This window comes from Drosophila navojoa, chromosome 4 (assembly GCF_054131105.1).
Source record: "Drosophila navojoa isolate 15081-1374.11 chromosome 4, UAZ_NAV_1.0, whole genome shotgun sequence".
NCBI lineage: Eukaryota > Metazoa > Arthropoda > Insecta > Diptera > Drosophilidae > Drosophila > Drosophila navojoa.
In genome coordinates, this window is record NC_142892.1 from 23,513,222 (window position 1) to 23,533,930 (window position 20,709).

At 41.5% G+C, this 20,709-nt stretch overlaps 1 protein-coding gene across 8 annotated transcripts in view; it reads right to left on the reverse strand.

The window, feature by feature from the left end:
- The window catches only part of LOC108651809 (Glucose transporter 1), an 86,603-nt gene that overhangs the window by 43,715 nt on the left and 22,179 nt on the right, over window positions 1-20,709 (reverse strand). For 7 of the 8 annotated variants that reach the window (XR_016196756.1, XR_016196746.1, XR_016196751.1 and 4 more), the window contains exon 3: window positions 3,298-3,413. The exons of the other annotated variant lie outside the window; for it this stretch is intronic. The gene's annotated coding sequence lies outside the window, so the exon portion shown is untranslated. The remainder of the gene's footprint in view (window positions 1-3,297; window positions 3,414-20,709) is intronic. 8 annotated transcript variants of the gene reach the window in all.

Below are 20,709 nucleotides of genomic sequence, written 5' to 3' on the forward strand. Positions count from 1 at the left end.
TTAAGTTTAAGTCGGGTAGGCAGACAGGCTGGGGGCTGGTAAGAAGACATTCAGGCGACTACCACAAGCGACTACAATAAAAACTAAATTAGCAGTCCGCACCCAACAGCAAATACACACACGCGCACACACACTGACAGAAGCTGACTTGGAAGCAATTTCACTTGTTATTCGCTTGAGTTTTATTTCGTCGTTGGCGTATAATTTACATTTTGCTTCGGTTCATGAGGTGCCATAATCATAAATTGACAAGTTGAAATTTGCACATGACTGTAGCACGCTGCCTTCAGCCGGCAGCTGTATCTGCATTTTTAATGCATTTTCCGTCAGTGGAAGAGCCGAACGGCAGAGCAGCCGAGCTGCCTTACGAGCTGCCCATTAAAGTGTAAAGTGTTTCAGCTGCTGCTTGCAAATTTTGACATGTTTTTAAGTGAGGATGTTTTGTTGTTTTCTGCCACTGGCGGGCGCTGCTGACTGCAACAAAAACACAAATTGACGCGGCTTGTTTACATGATTGCCGAAATATATGCAGCATGAGGTGGCTTATCGAGAATCGTGGCCCGGCAAGTCGATCGAAAAATTTGCGAATGTTTTTCCACTTTCGCAGCAAGCTTCAAGTCGCTTTTTCCGGCAGCCAAGTTAATTGAATGGCATGTGGCACAATTAGCACAGCTGGCGCATAAGCGAGTCGATCTGTATGCGGCATGGCCCCATCGGATGTCGGTTAACCAGAGCAGCCGTACGACTATCTGCTAATGAACCAAAGGCTCAATGTGTCCGGCTCCGCCATAAAAATGCAAATATTTAAACAAGTGCCAAGCCAAACATGACAAAAAGAGATTCGCAAAAGCAACAGCAGGAGTAGTAGGAGCAGTAACAGCAATTGGGAGCGCTGGCTGAGGCAACGGCTTAAATAAAAACCACAAAACACAAACAGCGTACGCTATAAAAGCGACTGTGTCCGTGTGTGTGTGTGCTTGTCGGTGTGCCGATGTTTGTGTGAAAATTAACACGCAATTGTAGGCTGGACAAAAGTGAGAGAACAGAAATCGAAATAAAATGGAAAACGAGTTAAGTTGCCCAAAGCAGCTTTAAGCTGAAATCCAAGCAAACAGAAACACGCAAAACGATCGATGAAAAGCCGAATCGTTGTGATAACGGAAGCCGGCAGCTGTTTAGAATCAGAATTGGAATGAGCCTTGATGTTGGCTAAAGAGAACTCTTCTCATCTCGCCTCGACTTGTCTTGGCCTGTCCTGTCGTGGCTTGCCTTGCCTTGGCTGAGGCGAATCGACTTGACTTGGGTTTTGTCATTGGCTGGCACACTTTAAAGCATTAGTTGGACATTTTTATGGCCATGGTATTAGTCGCTTAAGACGTTGAAGCCAAAAGGATAACAACAACGCGTCGCACGGGCACTAAGACAGCAGACGGGAGTCGACGGACAACGGACAACGGACAACGGACGACAGACAGCAACGGGCATATAAAAGCAAAGAGGCTAAGTGACAACTAAACTTAATGGCACTTCAACAGCAACATGGGAAGCAATGGACGCACAAGAGCACAGCCAGACCGGAGCAAACCAGACAGGGCAATAACAACACCAGCAACAACAACAACAACAAACGACGAGAACGACAACGCGCTGAGCTGGCTGTATCTTCAACTGTAGGTGCGGTGCAAAACTCAACGGACATTAGCCTCATTGAATTGAATGACAAAACAAACGACGAGCGGAAAGGCATGGATGGCAATGGCAAAGGCGAAAGGCAAGACGAAAGGCAAAGACGATGACAACGGCAACGGCAACGGCAACGTCAACGGCAACGGCAACAGCAATGGCAACAACCACAACAACAGCAACAACAATGACGAAAGACGACAATGTTGTGGATAAGGATAAGCAGTGCGCCAACAACAGCGAAAGCCTTGTACAACAACAAGCCGAGGACCCTGACCAATGCGGAGCAGCTACAGCAACACAGACGAAAATTTTGTATCTAGACAGCATTAAGATAAGGCTAGCAAATGCATACATAAACAACGTCCTTAGAAACTATACTGCACGAACTGCCAATACACTCACAGGCTTACGCGGCGCGCCCGAGCGCACAGATAGCCTCAGGCAATTTCACGTTGTGTATACGCAGTGTTATCATCTACAAATCGAACTTTGTTAACCTCTTGCTGAAGTGGCTGGCTGGCGGAGATTACTCCGTTTATAAATACATCAGTCGGGCTATGGTTGCATTACGGTCTTATAGATATGGATGTTATGGGGCCAGGCTTTTTCTTTTCAATTTGATTTATTTAGCTCGAAATCTACCAATAGAAAAACATAACCAAGTTAATTTCTTTGTTGATAACGTATATCATGTTGGTGTCTACATTAATATTTATATATTCATATACATGAATATATAAATAATATTTACTCCTCATTTATATATATTTATTAAATGTGAATTCTTTTATTTTTTATAAATTACCAAAAAAAAAAGAAAATCTTACAGTTTCATTCTTATCCCCACATAAGCTGGCTAAACATTTATAGACCTACGCGAATTACAGCCGTCTCGGGCAGTGCAATTCGAAGTATTCAATTTTTATATACTCGCATAGCCATTTGCATAATCATGGACACTTTGCGCCGGCAAACTCAATGGCAAAGCTGATGATGCCATCGGCAGCAGCAGGGATACGCTCTAGAAAGAGATGGCCGTAGGTTGACCCAAAATAATGGACACCTATCTTCGCTTTACAGCCCCAGCCGCTCACTCTGCCCTCAAATGACCGTTCAAATGTGTGAAAATAGTGGACAATATGTGAGGCAATGCGCGTTCTTGTCTCCCATTTGTATGGCTCGCATGTGTGTGTGTGCCCTGTGTGTATGCGTGGCTTTGTGAAGGTGCTGTTAACGCCATTTTTTCGTTGGCCTCGATGTTACTTTGCTGTTCATTGTTGTTGTTGTCGTTGTTCTTGTTGTCGTTGTTGTTGCTGTACAATTTCCGCATCCGGCGCGTAAATGCTACCGTTAGCCCAGCCAACAGCAGCAGAAGCAGCAGCAGCAGCAGCAGCAGCAGCAGCGCGTATTGGTTTATGCATGAGGATTGAGCTACGCCTCGAACGCTTCGAACGCCTCGTACGCTTTGAACACTTCACATGTCAGACGCTGTGACTTAACGGGAGAGATCCCGGCTTGCATTTAAATGAAATGCCAAGCGATTTGAGGATACAGCCACCAAACTAAAGAACTAAAGAGCTACAGAACAGAACTCTCTCAAAATGCACTTACCAAAACTGCATCAATTATTCAACAGCCCATGGCCGGGCCCGGCCTGGTCAGGGATTGAGCCAAGTCGCCAAGTCGCAACGAGTTGAGCAGTTGAGCGCTTCGAGCTTGATGCATGCCTGCAAAGTACACAAAAGCCAGAAGATGGGGGTTAACAGGGTGGAGATATGCGGCATAAATATTAAATGCAAAATAGCGAAAAGCTGAGAAATCTGCAGCCAGCAGTTGCAGCAGTTGCAGCAGTTGCTGCATTTGCGCGTTGACCTGCCCAAAACAAAAAATGAGAAATGAAAAGAAAAAAGAGAAGTGGGATACAAAGGATTCTCAAGCGCGAATTCTTAAAGTAAGTAAATTCACAAAAATTATGCACTATTCTTCTTCTCTTTTTATATAAATCAAATAAAATATGCGCGCGCGTTCGCGCTGAAAGCTGAGGCCAAGAAAAACGAATAACAACAGTCGGAACAGAAGAGAGCGTGGTTAGGAGTAGGCGGAGCATAGTTTAAAGTCCTTTGTGACCTGGTTTTTGGTCATAACAATATTGCCAACCGAAGCGTGGTGCAGTGCACACAATTACCGTGCCAACATTTGCTGGGCGATTGCGAATGGCGTGGGCGTGGCACTGTGCGAATGACGTCATGTTTGCACTCGCACATGCACAACTACCATTACGACCACGATGGCCACGACGTCGCCGCCGACGAGGACAACAGAAACAGCGACAACAACAACAACAACAACAACGTGACCTGGCGACTCGTCGCGACGGTCACTTGCTCTAAGGTTTAAGGCCTGCTGCTGGCCATTGCATACTTTCATGCGCCGCCTATGGCTGACAAATAGACGCCTCTATTTGCAGAATATGTATTTGTATGCATGTCCGTAACAAGGTTAATCAGCTGGCTGTCTGCTCATTTTAATTGGCTCGGAGCTGGCGCCCTAATTGAGTTGTAAAAATGCGAAACTATTTTGCGAACAACGAAATTTAATGCCCGAGCGCTTGACGAGCTTTAAACTTAAGAGCTGCCACCTCGTAAATTGTAAAATGGAATAGAAGATGAGGCGCGCCACGCCGAGGGGATGGCGCAAGCTCCTGACGCAGCTGCTGCAGACTGAGTAGAGTATTCAAAGCCAGTTGGAAAGACGCTGAGACAAGTTCCAAATGCATTTGAAAAAGCTGTTGATTTGATTGCTCTAGAAAGGGAAGTAGGAATATGAACTCTGATAAGTTTTACCTACAGCACAAGCATATTTATGCAGACCTTAGTACATCTCAAGAGATTTCAGAGCAGATGGGAGGACCGGGTCTTGACCTATAATAAATCAAATATCCCCTGGGACACCATCATATATCTCCTAATTATATTGTATTTTGTAAGGAGACTTAATATATATATATTTTTTTTTATATATATGTATATATACATATATAAATATATTTTTATTTTTTAAATTGAATAAATAACTTAAGATCTTGAGTTAGTACAATGTAAATAAATAAAAATAGCATACTAATTTATTTTATATCTGTATTTCAGCTTTACAACTTATATTCTTTAAGTATTTTGTCATACTTATCATACGTCGACCTAAGGCAATTTTTTTGACTGGTTGGACCCTGCAGCAGTACTAGTAAAGACTCCGATTTTTAAAACCTACTGCACCATATATATATTCTTGATCAGGGCGACGAGCTGAGTTGAGTTGGCCCTGTCCGTCTGTCTGTCCGTCCGTCTGTCCGTCCGTCCGTCCGTATGTATGAACGCGTCGATCTCAGAAGATATAAGAGCTAGAGACTTGAAATTTTTTTTCCTAGGTCCGTGTATATCACGCGCATATCAGATTTATCATTAAAAATCGATAACTATTCCCGATATTTTATTACCGATTAAAAACCTTATCGAAAGCTAGTTTTTAATTATAGCGCCTACACCTTTTGAACTAGAGCTTCCAAATTTTATATGTAGATTCATGTCTATTTTATATAATTTCGGTTTTTGTTAAAATTTACCCTCACCCCTCAATTCGACCCCTCACCCTCACCTTTGTAAAAGGCGTTCAAGTAGTAGAGACTTGTGCTTTGGAATGTACATTCATTTGAACATTATGAGTATGTTCTGAAAGTTTCATTAAGATTGGACGTCTAGAAAATAAATTATTCAATAAATAAATTCGTTTAATATTGAACACACTGCAGCGCAGCCCAAGCGCAGTCGCTGCTTACTGCGCAGTTAGCAGAGCGCGTTCTAATACGTGCGTGTGTATGTATGTGTGCCTAAAAAGGGTGCAGAATGATTGGAATATCAGACTGGAGGGCTCAAGGTATCTCCTAGTCGAGCAGTCTCGACTAGAGTCTTCTTACTTGTTTTGACTTGAAATATACGAAATATCCGCTTAAACTTAGTTTTCGATAGTTCTACCCCATTTTTCTTTTGCACCCAAAATTTATAGCTTGCTTTTTATATATAAAATACCCGCTTTAAATTTATCTTCAGTAAGTTACGTCGTTTGCCCTAAACTGGTCTTGACTTTAAAAGTGTTCAAAATAATCGCATCAACTTTATCTTCAATAGCTATACTTGATAATTCCCTTGATAATTCCCTTTTCCCCAAACTTATTTATAGCATTAAAAAATTGAATTTCATTAACTTTCAGCTCAGATTAAGTTCTCTGAAAAATAACAAACACTAATCTGGAAATATTTCATCCCATAAAAAGAAAGTAAAGTCATCTTTAAATAGTAAAGCAGACAAAATAAGTGTATAAAACTTTGTTCTTGCTTCTGGCAGAAATTCTGAAATTGATTTCTTTACACTTGAAGTGTTTGCTACATTTAAGTTAAGTCTGACTCGACCATTCTTCTTCTTCGCTGGGGTAGTTTAATAAAATAACAAATCCTTTCAATATTTCCATTTAGCTTTTCGCACCGCTTGCTCCGAGTGTATCGCGTTTTTATTTAACTCTTTTATAAAGTGCAGAGCAACAGAAATTAGAGAAGCAGATGCCAGCAGCAGAAAAAATAAATAAATAGGCGAACGTGTTGGTAGTGAGCCGGAGCCGTAGCCGGAGCCGGAGCAGGTCGTGGGTCGTGGGCATGGTCGGTGTGGGGCAGGTTGGTCGGTTGGTTGGTTGGGATAGTTCAGAGTTCAGGCTGTTTGGGTCGCATCACGATAACGCTTTGTAAATACTTTTGCTGCACTTTGGCTGTTGTTGGTTTTTAGTTTTTTGTATTTTTTGTCGTTTCCTTTAGCTTGGCATGGCAAATTTTTATCTCCATTTGCGCGTTGCGCTTTTTTCGGAGCTTAACTGGGGAAAAATCACGACCTGGAAAAACAGGACGAGAGCAGGACGGACGCTCTACTGCTGTACTGCTGTGCTGCCTGCTGCGCTTTTGTTTTTCGGCGTTAGGAAACGGCGAAAAGGATATTATTAAGCGTGGATGTCAACGTTATCGCCCCAGAGTTGGACAAAGGCAAGCGCTAAGTGCATAGCGGCAGGACAGCAGCTCGGACTAAGAGAGGGATTGAGTGAGAGGGAGAGAATGAGAGAGAGAGAGAGAGAGAGAGAGAGAGAGAGAGAGAGAGCAAAGTGTGAACGGCGTGAAGAATTCTGGCGCTGTTTGGAAAGCTCTTTGCCAAATTAAATATTAAAACCATGTGCACTTATGCAACTTTAATGCAATTTTAGCCAAATAAACGAGCTACCATTTTAGCCGACATCAAATAAGAGAATTACGCGAGCATACACCACGTATACTTAATTTTTGTGTATTTCATTCCATTATCTGTGAGTGGGTGGGTGTCTGTGTGTGTATTCGGCATCTGAAGTTCGACTACGTTTGTGGTTTTGTGCGCATATAAAAAGGATTAATACACTTAAAAGGCACAGGCACCGGCACAGCCACGGGCTCCGGCACAGACGGACGAACGGAGAGTTCTCAATTACATGGCCACGCTAAGCGCACATTTACGTGAAAGCCAAATGAAGCCGCAACAGCAGCAACGCAGCAGCAGCAACGGCAACGGCAAAACAAGCAAAACTACAACAAGAACAAGCAAAGCAGCAGCAGAGCAGTAACAGAGGCAGCAGGCTGGCTGGCCAATAAAGCGAAACCGCCTTAATTTAGGGGCAGGCCAAGTTTATGTCGCGCAATGGGCATGAAAAATTCAACAGCAGCAACACTGACAACGTTGACAAGCCCCGCACTGGAGGCGGTTGGGGCGCCAAGTAACGTAGCAGCAGTAGTTGACGCTGCTCAGTACAAATGCCAAAATGTCACAGGCGGTGCTCGTGCTGTTGTTGTTGTTATTGTTGTTGCTGTTGCAACTTGAATCACATCCTTCCCTTACAACCAAACATGTGATTTTCGGTCAGATGGCACACAGTCGCACATCTGTGCATATACACATACAAACATATATACAATATATGTATATATATTTTTGTGTGCATATGCATTGGTTAGCCTCCTGCACTTTGGCGCTGTCTTGGCATTTTACGTGTGCCCCTTTATGTTTGCCACAGTTGCGCTCTTGTTGCAGCTCTTTGTTTTTGTTGTCGCGTTGTTCCGCTGAAACAATGTCGCGCTTCCCGCTTTGGCCCCAACCGCCGTTGGCTTCGTTCTTTTAGCTTTCATTTTGTTTTTGGACCACACTACACAAAACTACATTTTACTGCATGACAATTTATTGAGTTCCTTTTTTGGGTGTCTCCTCGCCCCGCTCTCTACTTCCTCTACCCGTCCAACTTCTCATTTGCCGCTCCGTGTGGCTCTTGGTTCTGGTTTATGGGCCGGAGGAGAGGTTCTTCCTGCTATTGCTCGTAGGTTCGTTTTGCTGGTTGTAAATTTTTATTGTGCGCCTTGCGCTATGGTAAAAATGCTGCAGGACTTCTTGTTTTCACCAGCAGATAGTACGTATTTTATTTGCCATGCAAGCGGGTCTGGCAGCAGTTGCTTCATTAGTGCTGGAGATGCCCCAACTAACCTGTCGAGCGGTTGGCTTGAGAAAACTCATACAATGTTGACTCTCACCACAAACAATCCAATTCGTTTTAAATCCCATGAAGCAGCTCACTTTTCTCTGTTTATGGCAATAACCTGTTTGTGTAAGTTCGTTTCATTAAAAAGTTTGCAAGTCATAAAGAGCATAACGCAATTGAGTTTGAAAAATAGAAAGAAAAGAGATTTATGCCATATCCTACAAATTTGTAATCTTAGCCGAAAAGTTTGGCTGTTCATTGTAAGTTTCCTTTTCAGAGATTACTCTCTATTTACTCCAAATGCACTCTTCATATTTATTTGGGATATTCGTATACTCTAATTTCCTTTGGTTTCCTGATCAGCTCGCGTATGCTAATAAACCACTGACTGAGATCCATTTGCTCAAGACAGAGGCTGTGAATCCTTGTCAAGCTTTAAAGTACTAATGATTAAAAATACTTCAAGCATCTCACGTCATGAATCTATGCCAATTAAATTTGGTAGGAAGTGCCGAAGACTTGAGGCTTTTAATTAAAATAGGAAAAGTGCAGAGATTTTAGCATATATTTAATATAGCACAAGGGTTTAATAAACATGTATATACACTAAAGAAGAGAGATCTGTGTTCTCCGCTTATAATGAATATTTTTTGTGTCTTTAAAAGAGATTATAAATTTTCATTTCTTTTCAACTGTGTTGTATTCTTCATAAAATAAAATCTTTCTCGGCTCTGCATTATTTTCACAACTATTTCATACATTTTGAGGAGGCTTGCGAAATATGCTGCCGACAATAATTTATTTATTTTTAAATCAATGCAATAGTTTACTATTTACTGTTTTGATTTAATATTTTATACACTAAAAAATATTACTGGCAGGAGGCGTTTGCACCGAATCCATTCAATGAGACCTCAATTTCATTAGAGAATTTGTTGTTCCTCGCAGACTGACAAATATTTTTATTGCGCCAGCCTTTTTGCTTTTATTTACATTTTTCTGTTCTGTATATTTTATTTTATTTTTATTAGTATTTGTTGTTGTTGTTTTATGTGAAAAATTTAGCAAATAGCGCAGTTGCTTTTACTTACTTTAGTTTTATGCTTGCACGCTTTTATTTGTAGCCGCCGCTGTTGGTTTTTACTGCTACAGTGTGTATCTTTGTGGCTTGCTACACACATGCACACACACACATATGGCACATCATGCGATTTATTTACATTTTTCGTATGTTTTCATTGCATTGCCGCAGCTTGAACGCAAATATTACAAACATAAACACACTCAGACACAAGCGCCCAATCTGCTTAGCACGTGAAACTTGCTTGAGACCCTGATTGAGTGTGTGTGTGTGTGTGTCTGTGTATGGAGGTCCTGGCATATTTATGATGTGGCCACAACTCAACTGCGACTAAACTTCATTCATAACTCTGCTGCAGAAAAGGCAATCAAAGCCACAAAAATTGTCCATGGCTCGACACCTGCAGCACTCACACACACACACACATATACGAACATACGTCACTTGTATGTATGTGCACACATATACACACACATATGCAAATTGGGCCATGGCTGTCAGCTGTGGGCGCATAAAAAATGCAAACTGCACCACCCGCCACCACCCGCCACCACCCGCCACCAGCCGCCTAGCAGCAGCTTATCCCCAGTTAACCGAACAGCGGCGCAGCTGACCAGGCGTTGACCAGGCACACATTAAATATGACCACCATGGTCGCCGTCTGCCATCTGCCGTCTGCCGTCTGCCGTCTGTCGACTGTCAGGTCTGACTTTATATCCGGGCGGGGCACAGCTGTGTGAATTTACACACATTGCAATTTTCAGTTGTCGCTACTCCTGGTGCCCGTGGTGCTGCTGGTGCTGCTACTGCTACGTTCATTTGGTGGTTAGCCGTCTTGTGCGCGCACTTGCGCAAACACATCTTCGATTTCGTCGACTCCACTTGCCCTTGAACGCCGTCTCTGGACTATTAAAACAATAAAATGCTGCATAAAACAAACTTTGTGCCCAGGCCCATGGCCGTGTTGGGTCCGGCGTTCAGTGTGGTGGCAGATTGCCTGGCCACAGCAACAAAACCAACAAGTGTTGTTGCCGTTGCGGTGACAGGGCTGCTCCTGCTAGTGCTGCTCCTGCTGCTGCTATTGCTGCTACTACTCCACCTGGCTGCACTTGCGGACAACATGTGGTATGCGTTATATTTTATATGGCGTTTGCCTTTAATATTTATGAAAAGTGTTGCCCGCTTTTCGGCGCTGGCCACGGCTGCGGCATTGCGTTCGCCTCATTTCGTGGCCATGGGCGTGAGAAATTTCAGTGTGTGTGTGTGTGTGTGTGTGTGTGTGTGCCTATGTGTATGTAGGTATGTTGGCTTAAGTGTTGCCACTGGCCCGCTCAACTAATTTGAAATTAATGAAATTCCTTGAATAATTGAATTTGAATCGTTGGCATCTGTGCAATTAGTCGCTGCTATCAAAATGCACACACTCACACTCACACCCAGACGCATACTCACACACATGGAGCCATAATAAGCAGCGACGCTAACAGCGCACCTCATTATATGTCATGTGATCTCATTATACCCAGCAGAGCCTGGCTTGGCCGCCTGGCAAATACCTAAATATATGTATTATGTACAGCCACAACCATTATATGTGCATGTGTGCGGCCTGCACTTGTGTGCGTGCGATTATGCCATGTAGATTTACAGCAACGTTATTTAGTGCATGACAGTTAAATGAGTTGTGGCTTGCAGCTGTAGCTTGATTTAGGCGCATTTAATCAAATAAGTAGGCTTTAGGCTACAGAGCAATCAAAGTACATACATACATATAGGCGTCCGCCTGCACTGAACTTAAATTGCACTTACTTTAATAATTACAGCGATTTGATTTGCGTGCGTGTGTGTCCGTGTGTGAGTGGGCTAAGCGTAGCAAAATGTTGCAATTAATGCTTGACAAAACATTTCTGCCATGCGGAGATAAGAGTCGACCATTTGAAACTGGGTGTAAATTAATTATATTGTATGGCTGCAGCACTCTGTGACGTTCTCAGCATCAGAACTAATGCAGAGAGGTATTTCCTAGGTTTCCCATAATCCATGGCGCATATGCATTTGCCTATCAAATTGCATTCACATTGCAAGTTCTAACGGCAATTTGTCTCTGCCCAGAGCTGGTTCGTTTCATTAGTTTCCCTCATTGCGTGGCAAGTTTTGCAGCGAAAGGGTCCCCTCTTGGCAGGGGGCATAGCACAAAGGGCAGTTTACCGAGCATTAAGTACATACGAAACTGCAACGTTGCCCATATTACGTATACGCCCTTTCTGCCGTCTTGCTTCAGCATTCTGCCTTCTGCCAGATGCTCGCTATCTCACACTGCAATCAACGTTTCTCATATTTAAAACTGCAAAAGCCACACACAGAGACGCAGGCATACGCACGCAGTCACATGTAGCTCGTATAGCCCTTAAATCGACTTCATTTGCTCATTAGTTAGATAGTCCCGCATGTCGCTTTGCCGTCCTCGCGGCGACGCTGCATAACAACATTTCTAATAGGATTTTCCGTACTCGCATCCCCAGCAACGGCAGCAGCAGTGGCAGCGGCAGCTGCAACGCGTAATTGTTTCCTTGTTAGTTGCATTTGTGGCACGTTCACCTGACCTGCCACAGTGGCACAGTACCTCAGTACCTCAGTGGCGCAGATGCAGCCACAGCCGCAGTCGCAGCCACAGCGACACGTTAAATGCATTTATGAATGGCCTGCGATACTCACCCATCGTCAATTGTAATTACTTGGAAGTACTCTCAGTCACAGTTGCAGTCTGACTGCGTATATCTATGTATGTGTGTGTGCGTGTTGGCCTTCCGAGCATGTCCCAGCATTCATTTGCCAGACACGAGGACGAACATTAACGTTGCAAATTGTCCGCTTTGTTGCGGCTTCCAACCGCCGAGCACAACTCAGCTGCTCCCATAATGTTTCACGTTACGCATACGCCGCATTTACACTAAGCGCGCCATGGACTAGTGCAGCTAGCTATTAATTTAGTCCCCTGATTCGGACCTCTAATTGCATTTTATTTGGCAGTCGCAATTGTTTTTGTAAATGTTAGTGTTAGTGTTGTTGTTGTTGTCGCTGTAGCTGTTGTCGTTATTTTGGTTTAATTGGTTTTTGTGTGTTTTTAGCGCTGAATCTATTGGCCTTAATTAAAATGCAACTGTGCGTACATGCAATGTAACAAAAAGTCACTGCACACACACACACACACACGCACAGAGGGAGAAAGCGAGAGCGAAAGAGTAAGGGAATGTAGGGAACATTAAAAGAAAACAAAAAATAAAACGAGAGAGACAATCGAAAATGTTTGTCCTGCACCTGAGCTGCACTTTTATGACATTGTCACTGGGCCCTGAGATAAAATAACTGCAAAATGTTGACAGTCGACGTGGCAGCAGTGGGCAAGCATTTATTGACAGCAGAATGGCATGATTGCTGCTGACCCAAAAAAAAAAAAAAAAGAAAGAACACACACACACTCACTCACACGCAGATAGCTGATAGAAAAAGAGCTGAAAGCAGTGCGAAAAGGGTAACGAGGCTGCCTGTCGGCACTTCAAATTCACAAAACTCTCAAAAAAATACAGCAGAAAAATGAAAATAGAAGGAAAAACAATAAACGGTGGTCAACTGCCTTCGTTTTGCTTTTATAATTTACATTGTTTGCGGTGGCAGCGCCGCCGGCCATCCAGTCAAGTGGAAAGAGTAACAATATTTGAAAAGTCGAGGCTGGTTTACACTTGAAATGCCAGTTATTGGTCGAGGGCTTCACACGCATGAGCAGGCAAAAAGCAACTATGAATGTGTCCAAAACTGTTTCATAAGAATAACTGCCTAATCAAGTATGAAAGTCTGCTGGAAACTTTAGTTCCTGTAGTTGGCTCATGTTTATGGAAATAAATTCAAGTGAAGGCTGTTCAAAGAACTTTAATATTATCCATCTTGAGCTATTTTAATTGCTCAGCCAATTAATGCATCCCATTTGAAATCATGAATATGTCGAATTACTATTTTGACTGGATTAATTCATTTTAATATATATTAACTAATCAACTAAATACAAACTAATTGGTGTAAATTACTTTATAATGTTCAATGACAGACTTTAAGAATAAGATAGCTCAGCTAATTTATACAGACAAAATTAAATTATAATAAAATAATATACTATTTCCGTGTATTGCCTATATTCAGTATTGCTTATAACGTGTAGTCTAAGGAGTTAAAGACCCCATTAAAGGCGAAAATATATACAATACATACAGTATATACAATACATGCAACCTTTAAGATGAAAAAATTTGTAAAAATGTATAGGAAAGTCTAGATGCATTAGATTCAATTCTACATTATTAATGACTTAAAGACCCCATTAAAGATGAAAGTGTGTGTAAGAATTTATAGGAGATAGAACTATCTGTTAAACGATCCATTAAAGACATCGACATTATAGCCTCTACTACTATCTAAATGACAAAATGTATATGCTCTTTGACATAGACACAGTATGGCCGTAAATCAACTGGCTGTGAATGCTGCTTTCCCACTGTCCATGTCCGCTGATTGCACTGACAACTGCAAGGACGCGTCGGGAGGCTGCGGCGGCGGGTGGCGGACGGGCGGACGATCGGACGGGTCAGTTTGAAGTGATTGATGGTTCATAGGCATGTCAATTGCTTGACCGTTTGTTGTATCCACTCATGGCTGGCTCCACCGCCAACCACCCGCTCCGCTCTTGCAGCTCATGCTGTTATTGCAGTTTATACATATTAGAGCCACTTTTGTGCTGCCATTTTGCAGCGAAGCGGCTATAAAAACAAAACGACAACAACGGCAACAACAAAAAGTGCGCGCACGATGTTCAATTTGATGCGACACCTGACCAAGTCCAACAACAACAAGTACAAAAGCAAGTGGAAAACAACACGAGCAACAGCCAGTGGAAGCTGGAAAATGTTTTACATGCTGCATACTGTTTATTTACGTTGCAAATTAAAATCCAACACATGTTGTTTAATTTGAAATAATAAAAATATATATGCACTGGAGTATTTCATTTTCTCTTGTAAATATGGCTCGAAACACTTAACTGGATCCTCGCTCGCCTCACATGACATTGTTATGAAGTTAACCAGCATGAAAAATCATGCGACAGCAGATTGCAAAATATTTGCGAGCTGGCCATGCAAAATATTTCGTCATATCTATCTGAGCAGCATAAAATGGAATATTTAGCAATGAAAGTGGATTTAACTATTTAAACTGAAAGACTTGTTAGTTAAGTTTTAAAGTCTACTCTAACTATTAAAGATTTCTTAATTGACATATGTGTAAAAAAAACTGTAGCTATAGAATGAATTTTGTTCAATTAGCATATTAAATAAAATATGAGTCGTGAAAAATGGACTATAATTAAATTCATTATTTATATATAGTCCATTTTATATATCAATTAAGAAAATACATTCCATAAATCATATTCAATTTCATGAATTCGTTAAATTAATATATTTTATTAGCAATTATGCTATGAGATAATTCATAATTATATCAATTAAGCAAATGTATTCTATAAGTCATATAATATTTCTTATTTTTTACGTCGCTAAAATTATATGCAAATTATATTACAAGTCTTATAAGGATTTGTTGAATATAAATATATATATATATAATTTCAAAATAGTTAGGTGTCAAACTGAATATAAAAGGTCAAATAGTTTCTATTGTCTAGACATAATCGGGTCTCACAAAAACCAATACTGATGACTAAACCACCAGAAATAAGCAATGTAAGGTATGAGTGCGAGAGTGGCATAAAGTCTTGCTGAAATTGATCTTCCCAATCGATTACCTCGATAAGCTCCACTAACTAATCAACGATATATCAGTTATGGGGACAAGTCTCAGAGTATAATTGTCTGTATCTATAAGAACATCGCGCTCACATATAAATATTGAAATCAACATCCGATGCAAAATATCGCAAGACTTAAGCTAAGTTTTAGTTAGTCTATATCTATGTGCTCGTCGCGTATATAGTTAGCTGATTATTTTGTAAAATGTGTTTCACAACTTTGAACTATTTTGTATTTATTGATGGCATTTTATGGGACTTCATATCACAAAATGTACAGAGGCAATAGAAGCGAGTGAATAGTTGGCTTCAGTTTAAGTAACAATAATTAACTGCGGTTTAATCAGCTGCTGGCTTCTACTAATTTATAATTGATAACTATGACGATAGCTTCTTCTGGTTTGCTGATCGGCATATTTGAGAGCAACGCACATTATTCAAGCTAGAGTCAAGGCAAAATTTGCTGCTGTATATTAGGCAAACTTTCGGCTATAATCATTACCCGTATCGAAAAAACCTCAAGCCGCAGACGAACTTTTCACATATGACGCCAAGTTTTCTTTTTCGTTTGCCTTTTCTCTCGCATTTTCCTTGCTCTGTGAGTTTGGCTACTTAACTGCAGCTGCAGCTGCAGCTGCAACTGAAAAGTGCCAAGCAACAAACAAACGTGACGAGTGCAGAAAAAGCCAAATGATGAAACTGAAATAAAAAAAATGAAGAAGGAAAGTACACACATGCACATACTCTGGTACTCACACACAGTCACCGACATGCTCACGCATATAGAGAGAAAAGGCAAAATAAAATGGCAGTCGAGGCTGGCAAAAAAGGAAAATTTCTAATGAAGTTTTCAACTCGGATACGAAGAGCACAAAAGTAAATTGATTGCAATTGGAATCAGTAGCAGAAACTCGTAACGTCAATCAAATTGGATTCACACAGACGCCGCTAGATGCTCTACACATGCAGAGTGTAGGGTGAATGTTGAGTGGGCGTGGCAGCAGACACGCACGCCAAGCCGAAAGGAACCTCTAGCACAGGCATCTCAAAGGCAGCAAAAGGCATATATCATCACAAATGAAACTTTGTTAATAGGTGTGAGTACGTGTGTGTGTGTGTGTGTGTGTGTGTGTGTATGTGTGTATGTGTGTATCTGCGGGATGTGGGAGCAATGCAATAAAACTTGAATGAGCTCAACTCAAGTAAAATTGCTTTCTGGCTGATATCTGAGAACTGCAACTGCTGCTGATTAAAAACATCAATAAAAATCGACTGCACAGCACAATTGGAGCTGAATGCAAACGTTTGTTGAATGCCCAATGAGTGCATCTAATGTGAATTGAAATGCAATACGTTCCCTAATGAATTGTGAAGGCACGAGACGTGCGCAAGGCGCACAGGTGCAAACCCCAGCCGAGCTAGTACATAAATGCGTACGCATCACACAAATAATCAACGTTGGCAAATTTCCTATGCGCTTTGTGATTCGCAGACTCAAGCACACACTCCATGCTCCATTGCGGCGTCGTGGAGTGACAGGAACATAATCCGGCACACGGATCATCAAATGACGCGACAAGGACCAGCTGAGCTCTGGTCATTTACAGTTCGCTGCAATTTATAGTGTACGAGGAGAAACCAGACTTGAACAACTGAAAGCAGAGAGCCCGAGTGAATCCTTCTCAATGCTGCTCTCAATAGGATAATCACATAAGTAAGTAATGGGGGATTGCATGGGACTTTGGGAACTATGGAATGCCCGCAGAGATGTGCATGTAATTAAAGCTATAAAGCGGCAATGGTTGAAGTCCTATAACTGGAATTTATAACAGTATATGTAATTAAGTTTTGTCAACTAATATGTTTGCCGTGAATAGATAAATGAGAGACAATATTAATTCAAGGTACAAAATGAATTAGTTACCAAGCAATACGAGAAGACATAATTGTTACGGATTTTCCAAGTGGTAAATGAAACAAGCAGATGTATCTTACTTACTTACTGGATATCTCATAGTTTACTTAGAAGTATTTTAGATCTAATATATGTTGATATACTGCCACTACTCAATGTTACTTAGCCTAATCAGCAGCATATCGCAGTCAAGCAGTCAAGCAAAAGCGAGCCAACTCGTCACACCTACAGTTTGATAATGTCATGGGTGTGTTTAAATTTTAACACTTGCCAAAAAGCTGAGCTGAGCAGTGGGCAGTGAGCAGTGAACAGTGAGAAGTGAGGAGCCAAGCCAAGAGCTGCCACACGATGACGTTTGCATTAAAACAAATGTCAGTCGGTGGCGTTGGCGGAGCTTATCACTCACCAGTCCAGAGTAGAGGCATTAAAAAGTGCAGCGTGCTTTCAGGCGCAACTAAAACTACCAGCGACAGAGACGTCAACGGCGACTGCGACTGCGACTGCGACTGCGAGGTCAGCGTCAGGCTTGTGCTGCTCATTTGGCGTCGACTGCAACATTTGTCAACATGCCAAGCGTTTAAGGCAGCCGCACGTGTCTCTTCCTTGCTGGCACTCACTCTGCCTGTGTGTGTGTGTGTGTGTGTGCGCTTGTGTGTGTGATTGTGCGCGCTGCACGCTTGACCTGGCGCTGTTTTAACTGTGGTTAACATATTTTTCAAGCGCTTTTGCGGCTAGCAGTGAGCAGCGGCAACAACTTCATTCTTGCTTTTGTGTGGTTTTTATGGCTGCGGTTTGCCAGCTGCAGTTGTTGTTTTGTGAAAAATTGTTGTCGTTGTTGTTGTTGTTGTTGTTGGTGTTGTAGCTGCAGTTGCCGTTTGCCACAAAACTAAAACCAGAAGCTGCGTGTTAATTTTACATTTTTACGCTTTCATGGCCGTCACTTGCGTGTGCCCCGCATCGGAATGTGTTCGTCTCGCTGCCCCCGCCCTCGCCATCGCACGATCTCTCTCTTTCAGAACAAACCGTTTCAGCTCATTGTTTCGTTAAAATTTAAGCAGTTTAGCCATTTGATGTTGTAGTTGCTTGTTTTTCTTTTTGTTTTTTCTGTTTTCTGTTTGCGATTTGCTTTGTTGCCAGTGTTAACCTTTATGGCCGCAACAGTTTAAGCTGATGGCTTTTTTATGACTGACTTTTCGCATGCTAAGCGCAGATTACGCATACGTCGTGTTGAACGCAGCCAGCAGTACATATCACACGCACCACACATACACGCATCCGCTCACACACATACACATACATATATTTACACACACAATCACAGCCGATCCCGTAATCCGGCAGCTGGTCGGATATTTATAAAATCATACGGTTTAACTAAATAGCATAATGCTGTATCTGTAATACCCTGTAAATAATTAATTAAGGCGTGTGATTGTTCTCGTTTTCTGTTGAAGGAAAGATAAATTGTTTGTCTAAATTCCGTATGTTCAATGATGTGGCTCAATGCAATTTCATCCTATTTAAGGCAAATCTTCTAGCCGAGCACATTCACAAGGAAATTTTTGTTTTTTTTCTTCTTTATTTTCGTTGCAATTTGCTGCGCACAGCATGTGGCACATAGGACGCTGAGCAGCGAGAAGCTTGGCATCTCTTTTGCTGCCACTGCTCGGCTGAGTTTTTGGCCATTTAAAAGAGTTTGAGTGGCATAATCTGCCATTAATTTGAATTATAGCCAAGCCAATCATTTTAGCTTTGCCATTCGACTGTCAGTGCAGCTTAATTTATATACGCGTTTATTCTGCAAAAAGTTCTTCGATAGCCAAATGCACGCACCGATAATGCTGATAAACGATTTCGCCGGAAATTGGCCCTCGAAAATCGACAGACTTTTGCTGTGCCACAAACTTAAGCTGCCAATGCAAAAATACATACAAATACATACAGAAGACGAATAAAAGCTTTTAGGAAGACGACCTCATCTGAATTGTGCCACGAGGAAATGGTAAGACGAGACTTTAAATTTGATATGAAATTTTATGCAATGTCAGAAAAGAATTAATATATATTATATAATAATTCATTTTTAATTAATATAATTTAAAAAAAAAAAAACGGTGTTCTAGTTATAGTTATAGGCTTTATAACCTACGGGCAAAAACTCTTTCATTTCAATGAGCTCATCATTTTGTTAAGCACCAATTAAGACTACTTCTTATTTATTTAGACTCATACCTATAATAAATTAATGTCAACAAGAAAATAAAGTTTAATTACATTGAAACTTTGCTTTCAAATAAACACGTTCGGCATTCTCGATTCATAGACTTACTTTTTCTTTCATTTTAAATTAATTTACACAAAGCAATAAATTGTAAGATATTTGCAAATTTAATCACTTGGGGCTTTTCAAAGCAATGTTGAAAAACATCTTTGGCAATTGTCGACCTTTTGGAGTTGACAAATCGTTTGAAATGCTAGCAAATGCATTTTTGATATTTTGGCTGCATTGGTTGTCTGGGTCGCAGCTTTGGCAAAATGCTTTGATCGCCTTCCAGCGCACGAACATTGCAAATCAAATGATTTCCGTGCTAGCCGACATCAACCACAACGGCAGCAACAACATTGTCGAAAGCAAAGCAACGAGCAACGAGCAACGAGCAACGATATGGCAGCGGAAGTGTTGCTGCTTTCCTTATAGCAATGGTTGCTGCTGCTGCAGCTGTTGTTGCTGTTGTTGATGTCGGTGCAATGGCTGTTGCTATTGCTGTTGCTATGGCAAGAAGGAAAACTGTGTGCAATTTACCTTTCAGCTATTAAACGTCCGTGGTAAATGCACAAAGTAAAATCAAAGTGGCATGAAAGCGCAGCGAAGACACTGCAGAACAAGCAAATGTGCAAAAAGAAGCGCATGGGCAATGGCTTAAACCTTTTGCAACACGACTAATGCTATTAAAGAGCATTACACACAGCTAGACAAGCACACACACGCACACAGACAGACAAGGAAAGGGCCAGACACACAAAGTTGAACTGCACGAAATTAGAAAAAAATATTATTGTATGCATTGCATTGAGTGGTTACGATTCGAAAAGGTGTCGGCACTGTGTGTGAAAAGCAAATGCCATTGCTGCTGCCGAGCTGAAGGGCTGAAGGGCTCAAGGGTTGTCGGGATTCGGATTGAGATTCTATTTCTGTTTGTAAAGACAGCCGGCTGCTGCTGCACCTGTCCAGATATGCATGGACTTTTAAGCACTTGGCTGATCAGCAAGCACTCTGGCTGCTGGGAATGTGGACCCAGTGATTGCCATTTGTGAAAGGGTTTGCATTGAATGGCCAGAGAGAATTAAGATGAACGAAATGAAACGATACCATTGACGATTAGAACGAAAGCTTTCCCAATATGAGTAGTGTAACACTAACAATAATATAACAATAAGATGTAATAGTAATATTAAATCAATATTAAAAAAAAAAGCAATTAATGTAGACAACGTTTGTTTAACTTTTGTATTACTTTTTAAATATACACTATAAATTCTTATGCTTGGCGTTGCCTGGGCAACTGACCAAACTTTTCGCA